The sequence below is a fragment of the Antechinus flavipes genome, chromosome 5 (genome assembly GCF_016432865.1).
Source record: "Antechinus flavipes isolate AdamAnt ecotype Samford, QLD, Australia chromosome 5, AdamAnt_v2, whole genome shotgun sequence".
NCBI classification, from domain to species: domain Eukaryota; kingdom Metazoa; phylum Chordata; class Mammalia; order Dasyuromorphia; family Dasyuridae; genus Antechinus; species Antechinus flavipes.
This window is the reverse complement of record NC_067402.1, coordinates 171,954,286-171,981,375: the sequence shown is the minus strand read 5'-3', so window position 1 is coordinate 171,981,375 and position 27,090 is coordinate 171,954,286. Positions and strand designations below refer to the sequence as shown.

Here is a 27,090-nt window from a genome sequence, read left to right as displayed (position 1 = left end):
GAAAATTCTCAGGAAACCATCACCAAAATGCAGAGCTGCCAAGTCAATGAGAAAAAGCCTGCAGGCCTCCAGAAAGAAAGTCCAGTACAATTCAAGTACCAAGGAGCCAGTATTAGGACCAGACATAATTTGGCAGCAACTTTCCTTAAGGAACAGAGAACTTGGAATAGGATATGACAGAAGGCAAAGGACCTGACCTTGTGGCCAAGAGAAATTATGAAGCAAAACCAAATGGAATGCTTTCAGGGGAAAAGTACCTTAATGAAAGTCCTTCCCAGCATTCCTAAGGAAAAGATCACAAATGCAGAAAACTTACAAAGTTCAGATCCATGAGGAGAAACACAAAAAAGAATCCAGATGTCAGGGTCTCAAAATAAAAGGAAGAACTAGTTATATACAATCATAGTGAGTGACATGTTTTCCCTCTGATTCCTATTTGGGCTCAAAGAAGAGTAAAGCAGGGAGGGGTTCTGTTATGTCTGGATGATCTTAAGCAGAGACTGGAAAGAGAAGGAGGTGGAGAGAAAGAAGGTCTAGGAAATGTTGTCTCTAGCAATCGGGGTCCTGGACTAGAAAGCTCTACAAGCAAGGCGGTGGGGACATCTGAGCCTCAGTCATCTAGTCGAAGGAAGGAAGAATTCCCAGGACAGGCAGATGAAGGGAGAAATGTAGTTTACTCCCCAGTGAACTAACTGGAGTCAGTTCTCTCCATTATACTCTTCCAGGTCAACTCAGGGCCTGCTGCAGCCTAGAGCAATCATGATATCCAAGAACCTGGAGTGCCATGATACACCAAGGTGACTCTTAATCCTTCTTTTTCTCCCAGTTGTTCTCACGGTCTCTGCCAGTTCCTGGCACTCTGCATAGGGGAGCTTAAGTTAAACTAGCAAAAGAAACACTTGGTATAGTACTTTGGGGCCCAGGAACGACAGAGGTGAGGGCAAGAATCCCAGCAGCCTCTGTTAGACAGGAGAGATCGGTCCCTGTGCCAGGGCAGGTCTTAGAAGCACCAGAGCAGCGGAATGGCCCAGAGCTCTGTGTACTAGAACTGCTGGGCTTGGATCCAAGGCTTTTCTCAGTGCTTATTGGCAGGAGCCAAGGGGAGGGTTTCAGGGCCACCTGGGAAGGCTTGGGGGACCTGAGGCAGGAGGACAGGAGCTGCCCAGAAGGAGAGTTTCTGCTCTGATGACCAGGAGAAGGGCTGGGGAAGATTCCAGGCTTGGCTCCTGAGGACAAACTCTGCTTGAAGGGTTTTCTAGGAGCTTCAAAGGAAACCAAGAGGAGGGGGGAGAGACTTTGGTTGGGGAGGGGTACTGGGTAGGCCCAAAGAGAGATCCCTCTGGAATGGAGATTCATGATGAAGTGGTGGACCTTGTCAGTCCCTTGTAATGAGGAGGAATTTAGAAACAAATGGTAAAGTGGGAGGGGTGTGTGTGTGTGTGTGTGTGTGTGTATCTGTCCAGTCCCAAGATGCCAGTTGGGCAGGGCAGTGTTACTACCGGTTTCCCTGTTTTTGTACAGAAATGACCCACACATCAGGCTCTGACAACTCCACAGCTTGTCCTCCATGTCTAGGGAAATGACTGTGACTGCTGCTATTGGTCAGGTCTGGAGATGGACTGCACTCACCTGAGGAGGTCCGAGGCTCCCAGGGCCCATTCCCTCTGGCTCCAGGCTCCCTGTGGAGATAGCAAACAGCCACAGTGACTCACTTTTGTCAAGTTCCTATCTCTCTTGCCTGGTCTTTATCTCAGGGTCCTGCTGCCCCCACCTTGAGAGGGCCACAAAAGTGACAACAGTCAAAGCTCTTACTAACAAAGGTCACAGCTAACCTTGGGGGATGGGGATGGGGGTGGGGAGGGTTAATTTTAAGTCTCTCTGAAAACCCAGAGAAAGCCAGGAGCCCCAGGGGAGTCCCTCCCTTCTTTCACTCTGCATAGAAAAGCCCAGCTTCCCCTCATCCTGGTCTCGGGCTGACTGCCTTTGATTTCATGGCCTGAGAGAATGCTGTTTGGGATCCTAACAGTAGAACTGTTCTAATTTCACTCCAATGTTGCTGCCTGCATTTGACCCAATTCTTGGGCCAGTCCTAGGTCACCAGAAGAATCTGGAGAGGGAGAAGCACCTCAGAGGAGGAGAGGACTTTCCCCTCCTTTTCTCAGCAGGAGGCAAGCCTACGGGATTCCTGATGGAGAGTGAGGTCCTCCAGGAATTACAAAGGGGCCCTGCCCCTGGGAGAGACCCTAAAGAACAATGCCGAGAGGGTCAGGATTGGAAAGGGAGGTTGTCTGAAGACTGCTCTCCTCCTTTTACTTCTTTTCTCCCTCCTCTAGCCATCGTTCTACTGAGAACATAGAGGTACAAGGGTGTTTGGATCCCAGATGAGAGACCTGTCAGCCTCCATGGCTCCTGAGTCAGAGCTTTCCCCCTCCCACCCCCCAGCGATCCTCTGCCTCCCTGCCTCCCCTTCACCCAAATAATGCACAATTATTCTGGACAACAGACTGACTACTTTGGGGAAGAGGGAGGAAAAGTGGGAGGTGGAGGATGGGAAGGGTTCTGAAATGGAAACCCCAGGAAATGACCAGGGTAAGCCTGAGCCTGGGAGACAAAATTCAGTCTCCATCGAACTCTGAGGGCTCAGAGAGAAGAGGGGCCAGGGAAGCAGGAGGTTTGGAGAACAGGACTAGGGTCTGGGAGGCAAGACAGACCAAAGGAGGTGTGAGAAGTGGTGGACAGCTGAGTTTAGGAAGGAAGGAAGACTGTGCTCTGAGGTGTAGCTAGGAGTTGGGGAGGAATGCTGGGACCTTCTGGTAGAGCTTAGGCTTGGAGTAAGGCAGGACAGCAGAATCTCTAAGGAAGAGATGGGATGGGGAGATGGGATAGCTGCATCCTGATCAGAAGGCTGAAATTATGGACAGTCTGAAGTCTGGGGAAGTGAGACCCAATGGGAAATCTGGGCAAGTTTGGGGAATGATTTGGAGTCTGGAAAAGGTTAAGGGTTGGAGCGCTCATCCTACAGGTAGAAAGATGTGCTCCTGGTAGACCTGGAGGTCATGTACCCCAGGGTCAAAGGAGGAGACCCAAAGTCGAGGGCAACAGTGGAAGTCGGGAAATATGGAGCATGCTGGCTCAGACCTACCTGGGAGCTGCAAGCATAGGCCTGGGTGCAGGAATGCTGAGAGATCTCAGGGGCAAGGGGAAAAAAGAGGAGAGCTCTGAGCTCACTGGGGGTGGGGAGAGGGGAAAAGGGGAGAGATCTGAGCTCTCAGGGGGAAAAAAGGAGAGACCAAAGGAACTTCCAGGGAAAAATAGGGACAGAACAAAACTCCCAGGGAAGGCAGAGGGGACTGGAAAGCAAAGGAGGTGGGAAAGCAGAGTGATCCCAGTTCAGACTTCCTGTTTCTGGACAGCCCAGTCTAGATGGGTCTTCCTGGTCCCAAGTACCCCCTCCCTATCCCTCCCCCATTATGCTTAAGCCTTTTCCTCCAATCACACTCAGGGCCTGGACACATTTTGTTGATTATGCCCTGGATGCAGAGTGAAACTTGAGTTTCTAGAGAGACCCTGAGTGTGATAGACCCTCCAAGTAAGGGTCTGCAATGCTAGGGACCATAAAACCTGCTACTGAGACCATTAGTTCTGGGCTAATGTACGACTTTTTCACATGGTAGTTTTTCTTCTAAGGATTACTTTGGAGTGTGAGAATAATGGGGATAGAAGTAATGATAGGGGACACTGGCTGCTTCCCTTACATAAGCTACTGCTCTATGAAACAGACCAGGACATATGGCTTCTCAGTCTGGAGAAGTTCAGGAGTTTGGGAGCAGGACCATCTACCTGGATTGCAGAACCTCCTGGTGACCTGACCTTATAAATCCCATGATGGTGTTATAGGTTCTGCCATCAGGCAGGTGGTATTGCCCATTTGGGATGGGACAGGTGGCACCACAAATACAGAACCTTGAGTCTGGCTGAAGCGGGAGTGGTGAGCAGGACTTCAAAAGGCCCTTTCCCCCATGGTTCCAAGGAAGGCTTTCAGGGATTCCAGCACATCCAATCACAGGACTGGATTAGGAGCTCAGTTAAGATTCCTAAAGAAGAACTGAGAGACTAGTTGGTAAATCTGTGATATTGTCTAAGTCAACACAATAGGAGGAAGCATTAAATTGCTATGCTTCTCACCCATGGGTACAGGAGTATCAGGGGTCCTGATATTATCTCATAAAGACTTAGCTTCTTCCTACCTAGCTCTTCCATGAATTTAATAAGAGAGGTTTCAAATATCCCATTAACTTTTTTTGCCATCCTTGATGACTGGGGGTGAAAGGCACAATGTTGGCATTGACTGATTGACCAGGGTGAAAGCACCTTAGGTAATGAAGCTCTTGTAAAATGGTCACATCGATTACTATGTATTTCTTTATGAACCCTACATAATGGAATGATTTTTCTCTTTTTTTTCCTAGTAAATTTATTTATTCTTAATATACATGGCTTCATGAATGTTCTTGGGAGAGAAAACAAGAACAAAAGTGCAAAACCATTGAAGAGATTAAAAAAGAAAAAAGAAAAAAGTAGAGAATGTAGCATGTGTTGATTTACATTCAGTCTCCTTAGTTCTTTGTATGGATGCAGATGGCATTTTCTGTGCAAAGTCTGTTGGGATTGCTTTGCATCCCTGAACCTGTGAGGAGGACCAAGGCTTTTATAGTTGATCATTGCCCATTCTGACTGTTACTGTGTACAATGAACTCCTGGTTCTGCTTGCTTGACTCGGCATCAGGTCATGTAACTCCAGGCCTTTCCAAAACCAGCTCGTTCATCATTTTTACAGAACAATAACATTCCTTTGCCTTCATGTACCTTCTCCCTTCACCCTCCCCCCATTCCTCCAACCCAACAATCTCGGAGCAGGCTTTTATGTGGACCTAGAAGAGTCCTCCCTCCAAAAACAGAACCTCCTTTATTCCATCTATAAAAATATTCCATGTGTTTTATGGATTATATATTCCATATATTTTTCAGCATCTGCTTTTTGAGAACCTTGAGCTACCATTCACTGTATGGCTCAAATGGGTCACAAATCTTACACCTCATAGATATATCTGTCCTACCTGCCTCATAAGGCTATTCTGAGAATGTAGAGAACTTGAAAATGCTTTGTAAATGGTAAGTTACTAGTCAGTATAAGATTGAGATGATTGGCTGGGTAGTGAGTGAGGAGGGGAAAGAAGCTTAAGTACTCTCCTCCATACAGGAACTTGCCATCTAGTTAGGTACAAAAGAAAAATTTGAGATAATAATGAGTCAGGATATGCTATGTGTCCAAATGAGTGATATAGACAAGAAAGATCACTTGACGTTCCTGTTCCCACGCACTACATTTGGGGAATAAATATTTTTATTTCTCCTTTCACGCCTTTTTGAAGACTTTTTTTTTTTTAATTATCAAAATGTGTACCTTCTCCTGGAACCTCTGAGAAATGGCAAGACATTTTTTACTCAGGAACTTATTTTTAGGTCTTCAAATTTGAACAAGACGTTGACTTCATCCTTAGGAAATATCTAGTCAAATCTGCAACAAGTAAGACACCTACGTCTCACCAAAGGCAGAGGTGGTCCTGAGTTGTTCCAGTTTCGGTATAGTTACTAATTCACTAAAAAACTTTAAACAAATAATGCTGCCATCTTAAGACTTGGTGTGACCATATGGAAATTGGAAATGTCAGCTCTGATGGATATTGAGAAATTTATAACCTAAAAATCATTTTTCAGATAAAGCAAGTCAGACTCAAATTGTAACTTGCCCAGAGTCATATGAGTGGTAACTTAAAACTTTGTGATCTTAAGGCCACCTCATAATAAAAGAAAACTTCCAACCATCCCTGGACAATTCTAGAAGGAACTTTGAAAAGCCAACCAATCCATCCTATCTTCAGACCAAATAACCCCAACACCATCCTGAGGAGATGAGAATCAATCATGTATGACAACCTCAGTCAGAGCTGGCCTATCAAAATAGGTGTTTGCCACTGCTCTGAGGGCATGGCGAAGGCCTCATTCCCTACTGGAAAAAATATCTCATCCATAAACCTGCTGCTGATTCCCGTATTTCCAACATGAGAGACTCAGAATCACAGGAACTAAGTGTTTGGAGTAACCCCCAAATCATCTAGTTCAACTTGGTCCTGAACAGGAATCCATCCTCTCTAAAGGATCGCAGACAATCATCCAGTATATTTGGAGAGAGAATAATTAAACTCTTGTAGCAGCTTATTAGGATTTGTTTCATCAAGCCTGTCTGCCTTTCTGAAACTTTCATTCATTATGCCTCATGGTCTCTAGGACCAACCAAAACAAATATATTTTCTTTTCTATTTGGCTATTCTTAAAGAAAATTACCATATTTCCCCTAAGCTTTGGTTCTTCTGACTTTTATATAGCTTGGTCTTTGGTCTATCCTAGTCATCCAGCTGTCTGGATGCAGATCAGTTTATCAACATCCTTCCTAAAATATGACACCCAGAATTGAACAGATTATCTAAATATGTTCTGATCAGGACAAAAGAGCAGGACTCTCCTGTTATGGGCACACTGTCTTTTTTTTTTAAATACCCTATAAAATCACACCAGCTTTTTATGGCTGCTGTATCATAATGAATTTGCAGTTCACTATAAATACAAGATTTTTTCCCCCATGAAATATTGGCCAGCCATGATTCTTGCACCCTATGCTTGTGTAAGCTGATTTTAAAAAATCTAACTTATTAAAAAAACTTTTGAATACTGGCTCTGTCATCTGATTTGTTAACTATCTCTCCCAATCTTGTATCATCTCACAAACTTGATAAGCAAGTAAGATATGCCTTTATCCAAGTCATTGATAAAAATGTTAACAGAGTGGGGTTAGAGATTAAATAAAACCTTATGGTTTTCTACTAAAAAGCCTCTCCAAGTGGACATTGATTTGAGGTCAGGCCACTTAGTCTGTCCTGAATCAACTTAATGACTATTAGATAACAATTAATTAACCAATATTTCTCCATCTTGTCCACAAAGACAATATGAAAGACTTGTCAGATTCTTTGCTGAAATCTAGCTATACTATTTGTTTACAGAATCCCCTTGATCTACCAATCTAGTAAACTTTTCAAAAAAGGAAATGAGTAATATGGCATGACTTATTCCTGATGAAACTATGCTGGCTTTTAGGAATCATGCATCCCTTTCCAAATGATAATAAATCATCCCTTTAATAATCTAGAATTTTTCCAGAAATCAAATTTATGTTCTCCAGCGTGTAATGTGAAAACTTCCCCTTTGTTTTTTGGAAACTGGAATTGTGTAGTCCTGTGATACTATCATCCACAACATAATTTTTCAGACAACTAAGGCTTAAAAGTTATATCCACCTGTTCTGGCTTTTGTTTTTATTTTCAGTATCCTGAGGGATAGTTATTCCTTTGAATTCATGAAGAGCAGCTGGATGGTTTTACCATCTCCTTATCTTGGTGTTTTCACCCTATTTGTTCTTTCTTTCTTCTTGGTCTAAAAATAATTGACAGGGGGGAAAATAGAAGCAAAATAAAGATTGAATGAAAATTTCTGCTTTCTCTTCACTTTCATTATCTCATCCAACCCAGCAATGATCCTACCTCTTATTTTCTTCTTGTCTCATCACAACCTTTAGAAAGTCTTCTACACTTCTGTATTTATCCTTAGTCAGCAATTCTTATTTTTATTTTCTTCAGATATCCTTTAAATATCTAAATTGGTCAATGAATTCCCTTTCTCCCTAGCATCTTCATTCCTTTGGCTAATGTATGGTCTCCTGGTAAAATGTAAATACTTTCCGGATGGTAAACTTTTTAAGCCGTTAATAACCCTTAAGTGTAAAATGAAGTCATCAGATCCTTTTTAGTTTATGTTGGGAAAGTTCTGGTAGAATAGGGGATGAGGAGAAAGGAGATAAAGAGAGATTCAGATCCTAGGTCACTGGGCTTAGAAAAGGCCAGCCTAGGTAAGAGCTTCTAAGTAACCAGAGGGTAAGATCATAAAGAGATCCTATTATCCTTCTGGCTATCTCCTTTCTATTTCCTCCCCTTCTCAGTAAAACTGAAGGCTGTTACCCTTGATGTCTACTTCTCTCATTTCTAAATCACTGTAATTTGGTTTCTCACTTTAATATTAACTAAATCATCCTCTCCAAAATCACCAACACTAATAAGGCTTTTTCTCAATCTTCATTCTCTTATCCTCTCTGCAGCATGACCCTGTTGTTGATTATCTCTTAGATATCATCTTCTCACAAGTGTTTGTGACATTCTTCTCTCCTGGTTCTATTTGTCTTACTGCTTTTTTTCAGTCTCCTTTGCTGGTTCTTCACATCATACCCACTAACCCTAGGTATCCCCTAAGGGTCTACCCTGAACCCTCTTCTCTTTTTTACTCTATACACCATCTATCTTATTTGGTGATCAGTTCCCATGGGTTTAATTGTTTCTTTATCTATAATTTCTATATCTCTAGCCCTAGTTGCTCATCACTATCTGCCTCTTGATTTTTTCAGATTGGATGCCCCATAATTAACAAGTCCAAAACAACTCATTTTCCCAAAGCCTTTCCTCTTTCCAATTTCCCTATTATAGTTTTTGAGGGAGGCAGATGGGAGCCTTTCCCAGGCTCACATAGCTGATAAGTGTCTGAGGTCAGATTCGCACTTAGGTGGCCCTGGCTCCAGGTGCCTTTCCCTGGTACTATCAGTAGGCCTTGTCATCTAAGTTCACAACTTCAGCATCATTCTGGACCCCTCCCTTACATTCACTTTACATATCTACTCTTTTCATTTTTATCTTTATTCCATCTCTTTTATATGTCCCTTTTCTACACTCACCCAGTCATAATTCTAGTCCATTCCCTCTGGACCTTGACCTTTCACTTTCATTCAGTTTATATATTTAGTCTCATGCAAGTCTTAATCATTTATCTTTATAACATCTCTTGACTATGTCTTTTCTCTATATTCATACCATCATAATTCTAGTCCATGCCCTCTGAATTATTGCAATAGCTTTCTATCTGTCTAATGTCTCAAATCTCTCCATACTCTAACCAATCCAGTCAGTTGCCATTTTTCTAAAGTGTAGGTCTGTCCACATTAACCCTTCCCTGTCTTACTTCCCCCATTCATTGAGCCCCAATGGCTCCTTTTTACCTCCAGGACCAGTATAAACTTCTCCAATTGGTATTTAAAGTACATCATAACCGAGCTTTTCCCTACTTATCCATTATTCTTACACTTTCCTCTTCTCCATGTAGTCGCTCTAAGATCCAGCTATACTGACCTCCTTGTAGTTCCTCAAAGGTGACATCCCATAATCTTTCTCAAGTTATTGAATTGAAATGAATTGAATTGAATAGCAAAGGAGTCTTACCCTGCCTCCTCAGTCTCGATTTACCTCCATCTACTATATATAATTTGCAGGTGCCTAACTATTTACCTGTTATCTATTCCACTTCTTGAAGGCAGGATGTGTTTTTTGCCTTTGTATTTGTATGGCAACTAATTGGCACCTTGGATGGAGCCTAAGACCAAGTCAGGAACACCGGAGTTTTCAAAGATTCTTGGACAATAACTTTCACACACTTCTTGTGTGACCCTTGCTGCTGCCTCTATTGCACAAAGCAAATCACTTAACTTCTCTGTCTCAGTTTTCTCATCTGTAAAATAGGAATAAAAATAGCACCTATCTCACAAGGTTATTGCTGAGAACAAATGAGTTAAGATATAAAATTCTTTGTATACCTTCAAGCACCATATAAATGCTAGATATTATTATCGTAGGTGCTTAATAAATATTTTCTGAATTGCTAACCGAATTTATGAAAATGGAGGGTGGACATTTCTCCTCAAAATAAAATGGGAATGGGAGTATGGTTGTAAAATGTTGCATATGGTATCAGATGGGATTACTTCTCAAACCAATTTTGCTTGACTTTTTCTTAGGCAGGTCCATTTGGGGATGGGGTATAACTGGAAATGATTGTAACATTTTTAGAAGAGCATCAATAAAATACATATTTTTTATTATATATTTTATTTTATTTTATAATAACTTTATATTGACAGAACCCCTGCCAGGGTAATTTTTTACAGCATTATCCCTTGCACTCGTTTTTGTTCCGATTTTTCCCCTCCCTCCCTCCACTCCCTCCCCTAGATGGCAAGCAGTCCTATATATGTTAGATATGTTGCAGTATATCCTAGATACAATACATGTTTGCAGAACTGAACAGTTCTCTTGTTGCACAGGGAGAATTGGATTCAGAAGGTAAAAATAACCCGGGAAGAAAAACAAAGATGCAAATAGTTCACATTCGTTTCCCAGTGTTCTTTCTTTGGGTGTAGCTGCTTCTGTCCATCATTTATCAATTGAAATTGAATTAGGTCTCTTTGTCAAAGAAATCTACTTCCATCAGAATACATCCTCATACAGTATCTTTGTTGAGGTATATAAAGCACTTAGCATCAGTTCATGTAAGTCTTTCCAAGCCTCTCTGTATTCATCCTGCTGGTCATTTCTTACAGAACAATAATATAGAATACATATTTTTAAAGTTGAAGAGGGAATAAATGAAAATCACTTATATCCACTGCTTCACAATTATTTCAACTTTCATATGTATCTAAGCCACTTTCAGGAAATTCTTCTGTTTCCGGCTCCTTTGTTTTATAGTTGCTATCATTTATCACTTCCCATTTGTTCTGTCCTCTTGTTTTTAAAGTATATTTCTTTTTTCATATTTTGTAAGTTGGTTCTTCTTACTACCTTTGGTTCTTCCCATTTAACCTTGCAAATGTTCATATTAGAAACAAAGTTCTATTCTGGGCAACTGTAGCAGCTAAGATGTTCTTCAAATGATTCATTCTTTGAGCTATTCACGATTTCTCTTCAGTGAGTGGGATTAACTTGCAGTGACAGTGGTGTGGGCAACACTGAAAAGGCATTGAAAGGAAAGTGTAGGCATTCCTCTCCATGGACTAAAGCCAGAATTGAAAAAAGCAGTTCTGGTATCCTTTTTTTTTTTTTCTTGTAGGTGTGGGAAGAAAGGACTAGCAAATGGTCCGAGGGCTTGTGTTTAAGGCCTAGCTCTGCTGTTTACAAGCTATGTGACCTTGGCCAAATGACTTAGCTACTTTGAGTTACTTCACAGGATCATTGTGAGCAATAAATGAGATAAAGTGAAAGTCATTTGCAAGTTCTAAAGTGTTGTATAAATCTAAGTTGTTGTTATTATCATAGAGCAAGGAAGATGTAGCAGAGTCCAAGGTCTTGAAATCTGAGGATTTTAAAAAAAAAATTCTACTTTTATAAGTTCCGGCAAAAATGTTACAACCTCAGGAAAAGAAAATTATTCTTCATTTCTAGGAATAAAATCATGGTGATTAAAAGATTTTAATGGCTATTATGTATTATCTTCACCTCCTCTCTCCTTTACATCTTAAATAGACAGGATTGTCCCTTGCTTACAACTGGTTTATCGTTTGTTTCCCTTCAACTCATTTCATTAGTTCATCTCTCAATGTAACCAAATTGCCATATTTTTCTAAGTCTCAAACTGTGAAGAAAGATGAACAGATCAATGTGGTTTAAAGTGAGAGGGGCTGGTAGTGGTTGGAGGGATGGATTTGGAATTAGAAAACCACAGTTAATAGCTATTTGAACACAGACAAATCACTTCATTTCTCAGTCTCATTTTCTTCACCTGTAAAATAAGTATAATAGTACCTGTAGTATTCACCTTACAGGATTGCTGTGAGGTTCAAAAGAATGCTGAAGAGACTGCAGCTCAGAGGTATTGGTTGACTTCTTTGGGACTTGAGAAACTAATCTCAGTCTAACCACCTTGATCACAGTGACCCATTCCTGTGTGATTCTGGGCTAGCCATTGTACCGCAAACCTTGTGAATACTAATGTAATCCTTAGGCTGTCCATTTGCTCTCCTCCACTTTTGCTTCATGACAAGCCTACCTGTTCTTCTAGCCATACATGTATTTGATGTCCTATTAGTGCTCTCAATCACGATTGATTAAAGAAATGAAAATTAAAACAACTTTGAGGTACCATTTCACATTTATAACAAATGCTTATTCTTTTCCACTTCTCTAACTATACTTATTCCCCATAACCCTTCCAATAGTGACTTCTCATTTTTATTAATTTGCATAGCATAAGAGGAAAGCTTTGGGTTGTTTTTATTTTCGTTTCTTTTATTATTAGTGATTTGATGCATTTTTTTATATAGTTAATGGTTTTCAATTCTTTTAAGTACTATTTGTTCATATATTTTAACTACTTACCTATTGGGGAATAACTGTTGGTTCTACACTCATACCTTCCCTCCCTCCCTCTTTAGCATCCCTCTTCTCTTCTCCTTCCCATCCACAAAGGGTCTCAAAATATCTTAATGCCATTCTAAGTTTTAATAGCATATACAAACAAATATAAAATGATAAATAAATAATAGATAAGTACTAAAATGAGGGTATTGAGTCTCTAAGGTCTCTTCCAGCTCCAAAATTCCCCTTCTATATTCCTTTAGATGGCACAAATACACCCTATAGATGTTTCTTATCTGTAAAACAAAAGCTTTGTACCAGATGATTTTTTAAATTTTTATTTAAATTTCCAGCAATAGATATAATATATATTCAAATAAAATAAGAAAAAAATACAAGCAAAATTGTAAGAAAGAAACAAAAACCCATATAAAATAACCAACTCCCAAACATGCATAAAGCAAAGCAAAAACAAAAATAACACCCCCCCCCAAAAAAAAAAAAACCCTTTAAATATTAAGTATTTAAAATGTATTTGCTGAGCAGAACCAGGAGATCATTATATATCTCAACAACGATACTGTTTGAGGATGTATTCTAATGGAAGTGGATCTCTTCGATAAAGAGAGCTAATTCAGTTTCAATTGATCAAGGATGGACAGAAGCAGCTACACCCAAAGAAAGAATACTGGGAAATGAATATAAACTGCTTGCATTTTTGTTTTTCTTCCCGGGTTATTTATACCTTCTGAATCCAATTCTCCCTGTGCAACATGAGAACTGTTCGGTTCTGCACACATATATTATATCTAGGATATACTGTAACCTATTTAACATGTAAAGGACTGCTTGCCATCTGAGGGAGGGGGTAGAGGGAGGGAGGGGAAAAATTCAGAACAGAAGTGAGTGCAAGGGATAATGTCGTAAAAAATTACCCTGACATGGGTTAAAAATAAAAATAAAAAAATAAAAAAAAGAAACTTGCAATAAAGAAATGTATTTTAAAAAAATGTATTTGCCCAATGATAGCACATGCAAACTGCACAGTTATCTTTTTTATTAATTGGTAAGAAAACAAAACAAAACAAAACAAAAAACTCCAAATACTAACTTTAAAAGGTAACATGAATCTTGTGCATTTTCTTTATCATAAATTTTGTTAGTTTGATATTGTCCTCCTTTCTATAGTTGTAGTCACTGTGTATATTATCCTTTTGGTTCTGCCTTTTTCATTCAGAATAAATTCCTCGTCTTTTCATATTTCTTTGAACGCTTCACATTTGTCATTCCTCACTGAACAAACATTCCATTCCATTAATGTCTCACTATTTAGTTAGCCACTCTCCAGTTGCTGGCTACTTTACTTCTAGTCTTTTGCTTTTACAAATAATGCTGCTTTGAATGTTTGTAAAAATATATCTAATTTTCCTGTCACTAACTTCCTTAGAGTATAACTACAAGTGGAATTACTGTGTCTAAAAGTATAGACATTTAATATATTTGTTGGACAATGTTGTATTGTTTTTCAAAACAGTCAAAGCCACCCACAGCTTCACTTATACTAAATTAGAGCGTCTGAATTTTGTCACCTTTTACTTTTGTTGCCACTCTGATGGATGAAAGGTAGTATTCTAGAGTATTAAATGTAATACAAATTAAATGTAATAATTTAATTTATTGTGGTGTAATATTACTGGTTTTGAGCATATTTTCAAATTGTTGCTGATAGTTCATTTCCTTTTTTAACAGTTACCTTTATGTCCTTTGAAGTCTTTTCTATCAGAGAAAATTTATTACAATTGTGACATTTCCCTATGGATCTTTTAATTGGGTTTTTAATCAAGTTTTTAAAATTTTTCTTTTTCTCTTCTTTTTCTTTCTTTTGCTTCTTCTACTCCTTGATCTCTTCTTTCTCCTCTTTTCCACCTTTTTTATTCTTTTCCATAAAATCTGAAGGTGTCATTCTGCTTTTAAACTCTGGAAAATGGAAAATGGGGCCATATTCACGAATTAGACTGCCCAATTAAAAAATAACAATTCCTTCAATTAAAAAAAACAACAACAAAAAAAACCCTTTCACAGTTTTGAAGACAGGATCTATTCTCAACAAGCATAGTGTCTGGCATATAATAAACTCTTTGTTGTTGTTTAGTCTTTCCAATTATGTCTGACTCTTTGTAACCCCATTTAACAAAATCTGGACTGGTTTGCCATTTCCTTTTTCAACTTATTTTACATCTGAAGAAACTGAGACAAACAAGGTTAATTGGCTTTCTTAGGTTCACACAGCTCCTAAGTGCCTGAGACCAGATTTGCTTTGGTGTTCCTGACTCCAGAGCCAGTTCTCGATATATCATATCACCTACCTTCCCTCAACAAACACTCATTGCCTTTCACCCCTCTAACCAAGTTTATTTCTCATAATTCTACAACCCTTCCAACAGTGAATTCTCATTTTTGCTAATTTACATAGTATAAAGTGAAATCTCAGAGTTGTTTTGATTTTTATTTCTCTTATTATTAGTAATTTGGAGTATGCTTTTATATGGGTGTTAATTCTTCTTTTAAGTACTATTTTTAATATCTTTTAACTATTTACACATTGAGGAAGGACTTTTGATTTTATGCCCATACTCTCCTTCTTTCCGCTTATCAGTTGTTTATGTATCTCAGATACCAAATCCTTGTCGGAGAAATTTGACTTCTCTAGAATTTTAATCCATGGAATCCTAGCTATCCTATTATTTCAACTTTTTAAAATTCAAGCTTTCAATTCATGATGCATGTCACACTTCTCATTTATTACAACCTTTAGCAATATTAACTCTCTGTAGTTTCTGTCTGAAAATCAGAATTTCATAACCTTTCTAAATATAAAATCAGTAAGTCAAGTCAAGAAATTGGTACCTTGCATTTGGTAGAGAGAAAACTCTAGCTGAAGTTTAGATAATTGAAATACTTTATCATTATGCTATCACACCTCTGTGTCAGGTTTGTAATATTTCTTGAATTCCTCATCAATTTCCTTTTTCTATCTGGTAGTCTTTAATATATTACTAATAAACATGTTGTTTCTATTTCTGCCTCCATTGATCATTATTCAAAAGCTCTCCATCATGCTCTCCCACCCCGCTTCTTGGATTTTTCCTCACATGAGTAAATATTCTATACTCCCCTTTATCTGTGTTGTTTATTTTAAATAGATTATACCTTATCCGTTGCTATAATACAGCCATATGTCTCATCCCATCTAGTCACAGTGATACTTTATAAGTCATTTGAATCTCTAGTTTATCCTTTTTGTTAACCATAATTTGTATTTCTTAATTGATTTTGTACACATGGTTTATACTTTACTCACTAAATCCTATAGTTAACATATGGTCGGTAGGAAAATGTCTCTGTTCCTTTGAAATTCCATCCTAACACAATTGGTATTATAGAGGTGGGATGGGGCCAGGTAATTAGGAACAGACTGCCTTAGTTAAGACATTAGTCTCAGGGAAAATGGGAGGCCAGGGAACATATTGAGTGTAGGTTGTATCAATTCCAGACCGGAGAAACCCTTACATGTGGTTTCATTTTATTTTGCAAAATAGTTCAACACCTGTTTTCCTGGTGTGGGGTAAGACATGTTTTCTGTGAAGAAGGGAACAAACCGAAATGATGGAAGCTTGGTTAACTAAACAGGGAATAGAATTTAAATGGATGGTTTTAATAGCTGGTGGTAAAGATCTCAACATGGCTGCAGAAGAATTAGATGTAGAGTCCAATCTGGATCTGAGAAAATTGAGTAGAAGGCACAAACTCTAGCAAGGTTGGTTGAACTTAAAAAATATAACAACAAATGATTAAGGCATAGAGGAAGTAAAAGAATTTAGGGATGATCATCCTTTTCCTATTGCCTATCTCCCAAATGGATTGAAAGGAGAGTAAAAAGCTGGTATGTCCAATTCTAAATCTCTATATATGTGTCATAGTCCATATATGAAATGTTTTGTTTATAGGTATATGTCTGCTTAAATGTATGCTCGTGGGCAATATTTTGTAATATTTAACATCTCTCTCCCATAAGATTTAAGATACAAACCATTTCGATTAAAATTTGAATCAGATGTTCTTGCCAGACTGAATTTAATTCTATTAAACATTTATAAAATTTTAAACTAGATCTTTACTGAACTTTTCAAGCACCATTAAAAAGATTGTGAAGTTGTTTTTGCAATATGGTTAATATGAAAATATTTTGCATAACTTCACATATATAATAGGTATCATATTGTTTGTTTTCTCAGTAGATAGGAGAGGGTCTGGAAAGTGGGAGAGAATTTGGAACTCAAAAACTTTAAATGAATGATTTAAAAAATTGGTAAGGAATTATGTAGATTTCTTTTTTTTTTTCTGGAACAATGCTTTTAGTTAATTTTAAGGTTGGTAACTATCATATTACATGAGAGAAAAACATGTATTACATCTTTTTTTTATTATTATAGCTTTTTATTTACAAGTTATATGCATGGGTAATTTTGCAGCATTGACAGTTGCAAAACCTTTTGTTCCAATTTTTCCCCTGCTTTCCCCTATCCCCTCCCCGCAATGGCAGGTTGACCAATACTTGTTAAATATGTTAAAGTAAAAATTAAATACAATATATGTATACATGTCCTAACAGTTATTTTGCTGTACAAAAAGAATCGGACTTTGAAATAGTGTACAATTAACTTGTGAAGGAAATTAAAAATGCAGGTGGACAAAAATAGAGGGATTGGGAATTCTATGTAGTGGTTCATACTCATTTCCCAGAGTTCTTTCGCTGGGTGTAGCTGGTTCAATTCATTACTGCTCTATTGGAACTGATTTGGTTCATCTCATTGTTGAAGAGGGCCACATCCATCAGAATTGATCATCATATAATATTGTTGTTGAAGTATATAATCATTTCCTGGTCCTGCTCATAAGGAAAAATCCATTTAAGGAATTATGTAGATTTCTGAAAATTAATAGATTAAAAATAAAAACAACATCCCTTGTATAGCCCTCCTTCTTTCTATTTATATAGCTGCAACCTTGGTACAGCCTTTCATTTCCTTATGCCTGAATTATTGCAATATCCTGGTCGATGGTCACAATATCTCAAAGTCTCCCCCCACTCTAGTCCATTCTCCATTCAGCTTTCAAAGTGATCTTCCAAAAAATACAAACTTGATCATGTTTCCCTGACTCCTTTCAGTAAACTTCAGTGACTTCCTCTTACCTGAGTTAATGCTGAGCACACAAGGACAAAAATCAGAATTCTTATCTCAAAGAGGCTACATGCTATCAGCAGAAACTGCTGCAAATACAAAGCTATGTACAAAGTGTATAAAAATAACTGGGGCAGGATGGACCTACCAGTTGGAGAAAACAGGAAAGGCCCCATAGAGGAGGTAGCCCTTGAGCTGGGCTTTGAGGGCATGATGTGGCTGGGTGGGCTGGAGTCAGGAAGATCAAAGTTCAAATGCAGCTTCAGACCCTTACTGTGTGACTCTGGGCAGGTCCCTCGGCCTCCTGGAGGAAGAAGTAGCCAACCATTATCTTTGCAGAGAAAACCCCATGGACAGTATTGATGTGCTATGTGGCCTACAGAAGTCACAAAGAGTCAGGACACAACTAAATGACTAAACAAGGGACTTTCACAGGCAGAGGGATGGAGGAAGTGTATTCTAGTCCCAGGAAATAGAGGGAGGCACAAAGAAGGGGGATGCAAGGTCTTGCAGACAAAATAGAACTGCTTAGCTGCACTGGGGGTTTTATGAAGATGAGTAGCATGTAATCAAGTCAAAAAAGTAGGGTGGAGCCAGATTGTGAGCATTTAAATACTAAATGGAGGAAATTGCCTATTATGCCAGACAAGTAGAGAGTCACTGGACATTTGTGAGCAGGAAAGTGCTCACAAAGTGGTCAGAACTGTGTTTTAGAAAAATCACTTGAGACTGGGAGGCCAAATTGCATTAATATTTCCTCCATCATTTTCTTAAATATATATAGTCAACAAAATGATAAATCAAACCCCAATTGGTAGCATCTCCTCTAACCAAGTTAATGTTCACACTGAACATTTAACTACCAACTCTCATGAGCCAGTTCAAGCTAGCTCCAGAATAGTCTTGAAAAATACTCTTAAACAAAACTCTTCTATAAAAAGTTTGGAAACCTAGCTATTGCTATAGTCTGAGTGGTAGTGAACTGGGCTGGTGCTGAAAGTGTGCACTTGTACAGATTTCCTAGGATTTGATCAAGTGTAATTTAAGATGGAATGAGAGGGGAAAAAAAACAACCAACAACCTACCTCCTAGAAAAAGTGAGGTTTTATTTCAATATATTGAGAGTGTATGTAATATTTGTTTGTTTGTTTCTTTGTTTTTTACCATTTTTAACACATATTGGATTACTTGCTATCTTGGGGAGGGGGGAAGGAAATGGGGGAAATTGGAACAAAAGGTTTTACAAGGGTTAATTCTGAAAATTAAAAAGCTTTAATAAAAAAATACAAAAGGAAAAAGGAAAAAAAAAAAGAGTGTATGTACTATGGAGGGGGGAAGATTCCCCTCAAATGTCTAAAAAGAACAAGGCAGTAAAATAAGCAACATCCACAGATTTCCTTAGTATGCAAGGCTATTCAATCTGATAAAAGAGATGGATTTCTGAAGGTAATATAATTTTGCTGACCCATTGCTCCTGCTAGAAGAGAATTAAAGGTAAAATTATCCTAGACAGATTTATGATCCGTCATTTCTGGCTTTCTCTTTTTTTTTTTCCTTCTCACTTGTATAGCTTATCTGGTAACCTACATGAATTACTGCAATGTACTGCTTTGCGTAATAGCAATTTCTTCTGGACTGAACCTTGTGTAGAAGTTTACAATATAACTATAAATTGCCGGTCATTCAACTTCCCTTAGGGCTCTTTTTCCATATCTGTAAAATGAGATTGGGTTTGATGACCTTTCAGGTCCCTTCCAGTTCAAGATGGGTAAGTCTAAGATTCTGTTTAATAGGAAACTTAAGTAAATAAGGCAAATCATTTAACCTTGTTAGCCTCAGTTTCCTCATCTGCCAAATGAGCTGGAGAAAGAAGTGGCAAACCATTCCATTATCTTTGCCAAGAAAATTCCAAATGGGATTCTGGGGAGTTGGAAGTGACTGAACAACAAGAACAAATAAGCCTCAAAGTACAGGTCGAGAGGAGCTGCCCTTAGCAAGGTGGACCATCTCACTCTCTAGTCTGGATAATTAGGTCGGACTAGAATAGCTACAGAAGTGAAGTCCAGCTCTCAAATTTTGTGTGGTCTGTATATGAAACATAAAAAGCTTTGCTTTTCATTTTCTAGATTATAATATTCCTAAAATACAGAAAAGAAAAGAAAAAAAATGGGGAATAGATGCCATGTGGATTATTAATGGAAAGTCTATCAGAGATGAATGAAGTTTTGCTATACAGAGAGGAACCAGTTAAACATGGATGCTAGGAAATAACACTTATAATTCTTTTCAACAGTCTGTGAGTCTGTAACATGTCAGTCTCTGGGGTTACAGAAGATTATGGCTATCTTTAATTGGCATTCTCACCTAGTAGCCATGAACCTTTCTTCAATTTTCTTAGTCACCTTTCCCCAGTGTCTAAAAAGTTCTTCCTTTCATCTATATTTCATCAAAAGGTCTAGAAAGCCAGGATAATATCACATCTCCTGATTTTTGTCGTTTGGTTGTCAATCATGTCTAACTCTTTGTGTCTACATTTGGGTTTTTTGTTTGTTTGATTTTATTTGGTATTTTTTTGTTTGTTTGTTTTCGGCAAAGATACTGAAGTGATTTATTATCACCTTTTCCAGCTCATTTTACAGATGACAAAACTGAGGCAAACAGGATTTAATGATTTGCCCAGCGCCATGAACTGTTCTGTTAATTTCCTCCCTTATGCTCGGTCTCTTGGTTCCACTATTTGCTAACTTACAGTTAGAAACACGTTTTAGTTTGGAGGTCTTATCACACACCTGGTTGAGGTGGATCCCATCCAATCTCTTCCTCCTACAAAAAAGAGACTGAGGAAGCCTGCTAAATAAACGATTTTCACCTCACCACAGCAGTCCTTCTGTTCTATGAAAAATAGCCAACATTGTGCTAACTCAAGCATTCTGAGAGACAGTGTGACCTTTGTCCCCCCATTCCCTAGCAACACATCACAAATCAGTCTCTCTGACCTCTCTAAATGCATCTCTTGGTGGAACTAGGCGGGGCATCTCTGCAACTCACCTGTTGCCTATAGCAGACTAATTATAGTAGATCATTCCTCTCTTTTCAGAACTATTAATATGTTCTAAAATGTATCATCATAACTGTGGCTTTTTCTAGTTTGGCATTTTGAAAAGAAGCTAATTTTTTTCCTATCATGAAGGGCCGCCTCTGTTGAAGGTTTCCCTTTCAGGTATTGTGTAACTGGATCCACAACCTGCACGTGAGATGAGTAATTTCACCTCCTCATTCTACAATTATACTTCGAACCTGCCTCCCCATACTCATCTTTAAGAGGAGAGCTCCAAAAGAGAAGGTCAATGAATATGGCTTGCAACTGAAAATGCTAGAAAAGGAACAAATTTAAAAACCCCAATCAAACACTAAACTTGAAATTCTAAAAATAAAAGGAGAGGTTAATAAAAATAGAAAATAAAAAAAAAAAACTATTGAATTACTTACTTAATAAAACTAAGAGTTGGTTCTATGAAAAAACCAACAAAATAGATAAACTCTTAGTAAATCTGATTTAAAAAAGGAGAGAGAAAAATCAATTTGTTAGTCTTAAAAATGAAAAGGGAGAACTCACCACTAATGAAGAGGAAATTAGAGCAATAATTAAGAAGAGAGCCCTTACGTCTGCCCTCCTTGTCACCTCCCACTAACACTCAATACCAGCCCACCTGACCTCACTGAAGTATCAAGGTGCCCTGAGGGAGAAATGAGAGAGTGTATATGTTGGTCTGTTCACCTCTCCAAACTCCAGTGGAAACAGATCAGGATCATTTGTCCCAGAGTCCCAGAAATATCAATGCCTTCTGCCCCATCAGCTTTGCTTCCAGTCCAGCCTAAGGAGCCATCATCCAGAAGGGCACCATTATGGAGGTTTGACCTGGCCACTGCCTCTAGAGATGCTTTACTCACTCTCCTTCCTCTTCCTCATTTCCTCAGCAATTACAACTGCTGAAGATTTAGGAAAGAAAGTTCTTGATGTTAAACTCCTCGGCCTCTCAAGTGAGTTTTTGGTGAGTGTGTCAGTGAACATGGTAAAAGAGAAAAAGGGATCGGAACAAAAGCGAGGGCAAGGGATAATGTTGTAAAAAAATTACCCTGGCATGGATTCTGTCAATATAAAGTTATTATAAAATAAAATAAAATAAAATATTAAAAAAAAAAAAAGAGAGAGAGAGAGAGAGATAGGGAGAAATCCCGAAGAGAAATTCACCAATTTTCAGGAATTGGTGAACAGCAGAAGGAATTTCTGTGGCATATTAATATAATGAATATTTTTACATATGAAAAGCTTCAAATATGAAAAATCCATAGAAATATAATAAGATATATGGAGTTATGTAGTATGAAGAAAACAGAATAAAATGAAAAATATGCATGCTGATTACAAATTGAAGACCAACTGAAACTGGGGTGTGTGAATGGTCTCAATCCCTACAGAAACTTCTTTACTTAGTTCCAACAACGCCCCCTGACTCCATTAATATCCATATGTATGATAATAAATAATAAAAGTGACACATCTATATTAAAAACATAGAAAAGAAAGATAAAAATGGACCATAAAACCAAGATAACCCAAGTGGATTAAAATAAAAAGACTCCCTTTGTTAATTGAAGTAACAATAAAAGTGTGTGTATAAATATATATACACACATGTGTGTACATGTATACAAACATACATGTACATATATAACATACAGCTGTTTGCAATTTCTCTACTTTTTCTTGTTTTTGTTGGAAATATGTATATATATGTATATGATCATGCTGCAAAAAAAAAAAGGATCTATTGAGATTTTGTTTAAGATGATGACATGAAAGGTATTAATAATTCCTCAAATAATACAGTAAATACCTAAAACATCACCCAATAGAATAATGATCAAAAAGAGCAATACAAACAATAGTAATTTCCTCTATTGAGTCCAGAACTGAACAAGATTGCCAGCACCTTGCGGCATTCAGAGTAGTGACATGGCAAAGAAGGTAGAATTCATCTCCAGTTCCATAAATCAGGCCTGAAGCTATCATGATCCAGTCCTAACCTGTCAGCCCAGCAGAGAAGAATAGACAAGATCACTGATTAAGGAGACAATTTAGGACACTCCAAGAGTCCTGAAGCTAGGACTGCCACTGCAGCCACAGCAAGTGGTCCGCTCAATCTGCCAGAAAACTGAAGTCAAGAGGAATCTTCCACAGGGTATCAGGGGCCTGTGCTGGCCATACCAGGGTAAGGCAACTGTATAAAGTGTCAGGCCCTGGGCTAAGTGCTGGGGATACAATGAAAACAAAACAAGCCAGTGCCCTCATATTAGGACTTTATATCTAGGAATATTCTTACTTCCTTGGATATCAAAGTGAAACAGTCCCTAGAAGGGAGAAACATAAGCAGTGGCCAAATATCATGTAGCTTAGATTTCACACAAATTCTCACCCCACTATTGGTATTACTGTAGGAAAAGGGAGGGCCCTGTTGTGGACAGTTAGAGGGGGAAGCTGGGGTCACTGAGACAGGACTGGGTGGGCATCAGAAATAATCCATTTTTATCTTCTTAGCACCTAGAGCTACAGTTCTTAATCATTCTTAATCTTTTAAAGTTATTAATTATTATTACTCTTTTAATACATTCTTAATTCTTTTTAAAAAAAAAAAATTGACCTCTTTGGTAGCCTGATGAAGCCTATGTACCCTTTCTCAGATCCTTCTCAGGTATTATGACCTTTTTCCTCAAATGCACAAGACAAGCAATTCTATTAAAATAGTTATCAAAATATCTTTTAAAACAAACCAAATTCACAGATTAGAACTACTTAGACCTAGACAGTGTCTTGGAAAATAAAAGATACTTAGATTTGAATTCAATTTCTTTTTAGTGTATATGTGTGATTTTTTAAAAAATAATTTTGTTTTTAGTTTTCAACATTTACTTTTGTCAATTTTTCTCTCCTTTTCCTCCTTCTCCACCTTTCCCAAGGTGGTAAGCAATCAGATATAGGTTATAAATGCACAATCATATTAAACATATTTACAGATTAGTCATTTTGTGAAAGAAGAATCCAAAAGGGAAAAACAATGAGAAAGAAAAAAAAGTGAAAATAGTATGATTCAATCTGTATTCATTCTCCAAATGTAGATAGTATTTCCAACATGAATCTTTTTGGAATTGTCTTGGATCATTGTTTTGATGAGAAAAGCTAAGATTATCATGATTGATCATTGAACAATGTTGCTGTTGCTATATATAATGTCCTGATTCTGCTCACTTCACTCTGCATCAGTTCATGTAAATCTTTCCAGGTTTTTCTGAAATCCACTTGCTCATCATTTCTTATTACACAGTAGTATTCTATTACATTCATATATTACAGCTTGTTTAGCCATTCCCCAATTGGTGGGCTTCTCCTCAATTTCCAATTTTTGTCACCACAAAAAGAGTTGCTAACAAACATTTTTGTACATTTGAATTCAATTTCTCACTTAGAGCAAGCAAAAAAATGAAAAGCAAACTACATTTCTAGAGAGATAACCTACTGTAAATTCAAGAAGCACCTTGAATTGGATGACACCTTTTTTTTCTTCATGTATAAATAAAACTGAGGGGAAGTATATTTAATTTATATGCATATATCTTGCTTGTATGTAGTTGTTTACATTTTACTTCCCCTCATTGGAATGTAAGCCCTTTGAGGACAGGGACTATTTTTGTCTTTGTATCCCTAGCACTTACTTAGCAAAAATCCATAGTTAGTCAATAAATGCTTGTTGACTGGAGTAGGAGCCTAAAGTGGGTTATTTTAAAGGTGAGTATCCATTCCATATGATTCCCAAAGGGCCTTTGCCAAATATGTGCCTATTTGTGTATATGTGCAAATTTGTGTATAAAATCACACAAAGCCAAATTCAAATTTCTGAACCCCTGGCTTAATATCTTTGAATGACTGATTAAATGGACCTGATGTAGGTTTTCTGCTTATAGCTCCTCCCATCCTGGACCTTTTCAATAATCATTCTTATATCAAGAAATAAATACAAATCTAAAAATTCAAAACATCTTAGCCAGATTTGTTCAATTCTGTTCTATTCTTTTATTGCCATAAATATGATCCAGGGAATATTGCAGGCTGTTTTTCCCAAATTTGATTTGAAAAGGATCTGGAGCATTGAATAGGGATAAATGCTTTTGAATGCCAGTGTTTAAATCAGTTAAAATGTTAAATACAAGACTAAAGAGAGAAAATGTCCAAAATTACTTAGTTCAAATTATAAATTCACTTACATTGATAGTATTATCAAAACCAAATCAGATCATCTCTTCAAGCATTTTCATATTAGCATCATATATCATTGCAAAAATACTTTCAATCAAGCTAAAAGTCTAGGTGGGATCATTGATTTAGAGCTGGATGTCATCACAGAATCCATCAATCAAACACTCTCATTTTACCAATGAAGAAACTAAAGTCCAGAGACTGTAAGGACTGAAGCAGAATTTGAACCTAAGATCCCCTGTGCTCCCTCTACTGTGCAATATAAATAGTTTGAAATCATTTCATATAAATCTTCCCAGATTTTTCCAAAAACAGCCTTTTTATGTCTTATGTCTCAATGTAATGTCATTATATTAATGCACTGCAATCTATTCAGCCATCCCTCATTTGACCCCTTTTGTTTCCTTTGCTACTGAAAAAAGACTTGCTTTAATGTTTTGTGAACCTTGGCCCTTTTCCTCTTTCTTTGGGGTCTAGACCTAGTAGTGATATTATTGGGTCAAAAGGTATGCACAGTTTTGTGATATTAAGGAACATAATTTCACATTGCTTTCCAGAATGGCTGCAATTCATAGTTCATCCATTAATAGTGGATCTCTATGCTAGTTTTTTCTTAAACACTCCAACATTTGTTATTTTCTTTTTGTTATCTTTGTCAGACTAATAGGATTGAAGAAACTGAATTGCTTTAATTTGTTTCCCTGTTATTTGGGGTATTTTCTCTCTGCTGATAGTTTAGATTTCTTCCTTTGGAACTGCCTGTTTATTTCCTTTGATGATATATATCTATTGGGAAATCAACTTCTTAACAAAACAGAACATGTTTGCCATCTTTAGTATCCAATCAGAATATCCCAATTAAATGTCATAATCTACTGTGGGTGTGAAAAGAGGAGAGGTTCTTTTCTGTTGTATTTTGGAAGCTGTTATTTAAATTGAGATTATTTTATATTCTCTTTTGTGTCAGAGTGCTTTGATTCATAGTAATTAGTCTGATTATGAAATTGCTTTGCATTGAACTGCAAGGAAAAATAAATTAATAGGTGATAATTAACATAAAATGACAAAAAGAAAGGTTAGGCATGACTAATGTGGAAATATTTTCATGATTGTACATGTAAAACCTATATCAGATTGCTTACCATCTTGGGAATAAGAGGAAAGAGAGGGAAGGAAAACATTTTGGATCTCAAAAATCTTTAAAAGTTAACAGATTTAACATGTATTGGTCTACCTGCCATCTGGGGAAGTGGGGAGAAGGAGGAAAAATTGAAACAAAAGGTTTTGCAAATGTCAATGCTAAAAAATTACTCATGCATATATCTTGTAAATAAAAAGCTATAATTTAAAAAAAAGTTTTAAAAAAACTTTAAAAGTGAATATTGAGGGACAGCTAGTTGGTGTAGTGGATAGAGCACGAGCCCTGAGTTCAAATTTGATTTCAGACACTTAACACTTCCTAGCTGTGTGACCCGGGGCAATGCCTTAGCAAAAAAATAAAAATAAATAAAAATAAAAGTAAAGTGGATACATGATAGCCGTAAAGGAGAAACACTACTAGCATCTTGTGGAGAATGAGAGGGAGAAAAAAAATTGTACCTTAAAATTTTACAAAAATGAATGTGAAAAAAAAAATGTATGCAGAATAAATTTGAGGAAAGGTATTGGCCTGGGGAGCTAGGGGAGAGATGGCAAAAGAGGCCTCCTGCAGCCTCTAAATTGCCTCTAGTTTGCAAATTAAAAAAAAAATTATCGGGCATTCTCCTAGTCTTTTTTTTTTTCCTTTGCCCTTCTCCATCTAGGTCTTTGCTCAATTTCTATTGCCTTTATGTTTCTTTTTACACCAGACCAATAAAACCAATCAGAAAGAGCTCCCTGAGCAGGAACCCACAAAACGAACTCTGGACGAGCACGTTCCTGATTCTGGCCGATTTCTCTTCCTTACCCCGCGCTTTAGGAGCATCTCTTCCCTTGGCCCAGGTGATTGGGAGGGATCGATGAGGCAGCAATTTTTCACACACATCTAGAGGTGGTAAGGAAGGTTAATGAATGGAAACCGCGCGCCCAGCTTCTGGGGCCAAACTGTGGCCGTTTCAGCCCCTTCCCCACTTGCACCTCCTCTCATTCCCTCCCCAAGTCTGCCTTTAGTCCCGGGAGAGGAAGGGTTACAATTTCCGAAAGTAGCAACCGC

The 27,090-nt window shown here is 37.7% G+C and overlaps 1 long non-coding RNA gene across 1 annotated transcript; it reads right to left on the bottom strand.

Moving 5' to 3' along the window:
• Positions 1-12,430: 12,430 nt before the first annotated feature.
• Positions 12,431-27,071, bottom strand: LOC127539101 (uncharacterized). The gene is made up of 3 exons (XR_007947829.1): positions 26,845-27,071; positions 17,736-17,891; positions 12,431-17,292 (listed from the first exon to the last, which is right to left on the bottom strand). It is a non-coding gene; the product is annotated as an uncharacterized LOC127539101 (long non-coding RNA).
• Between the last annotated feature and the right edge of the window lie 19 nt (positions 27,072-27,090).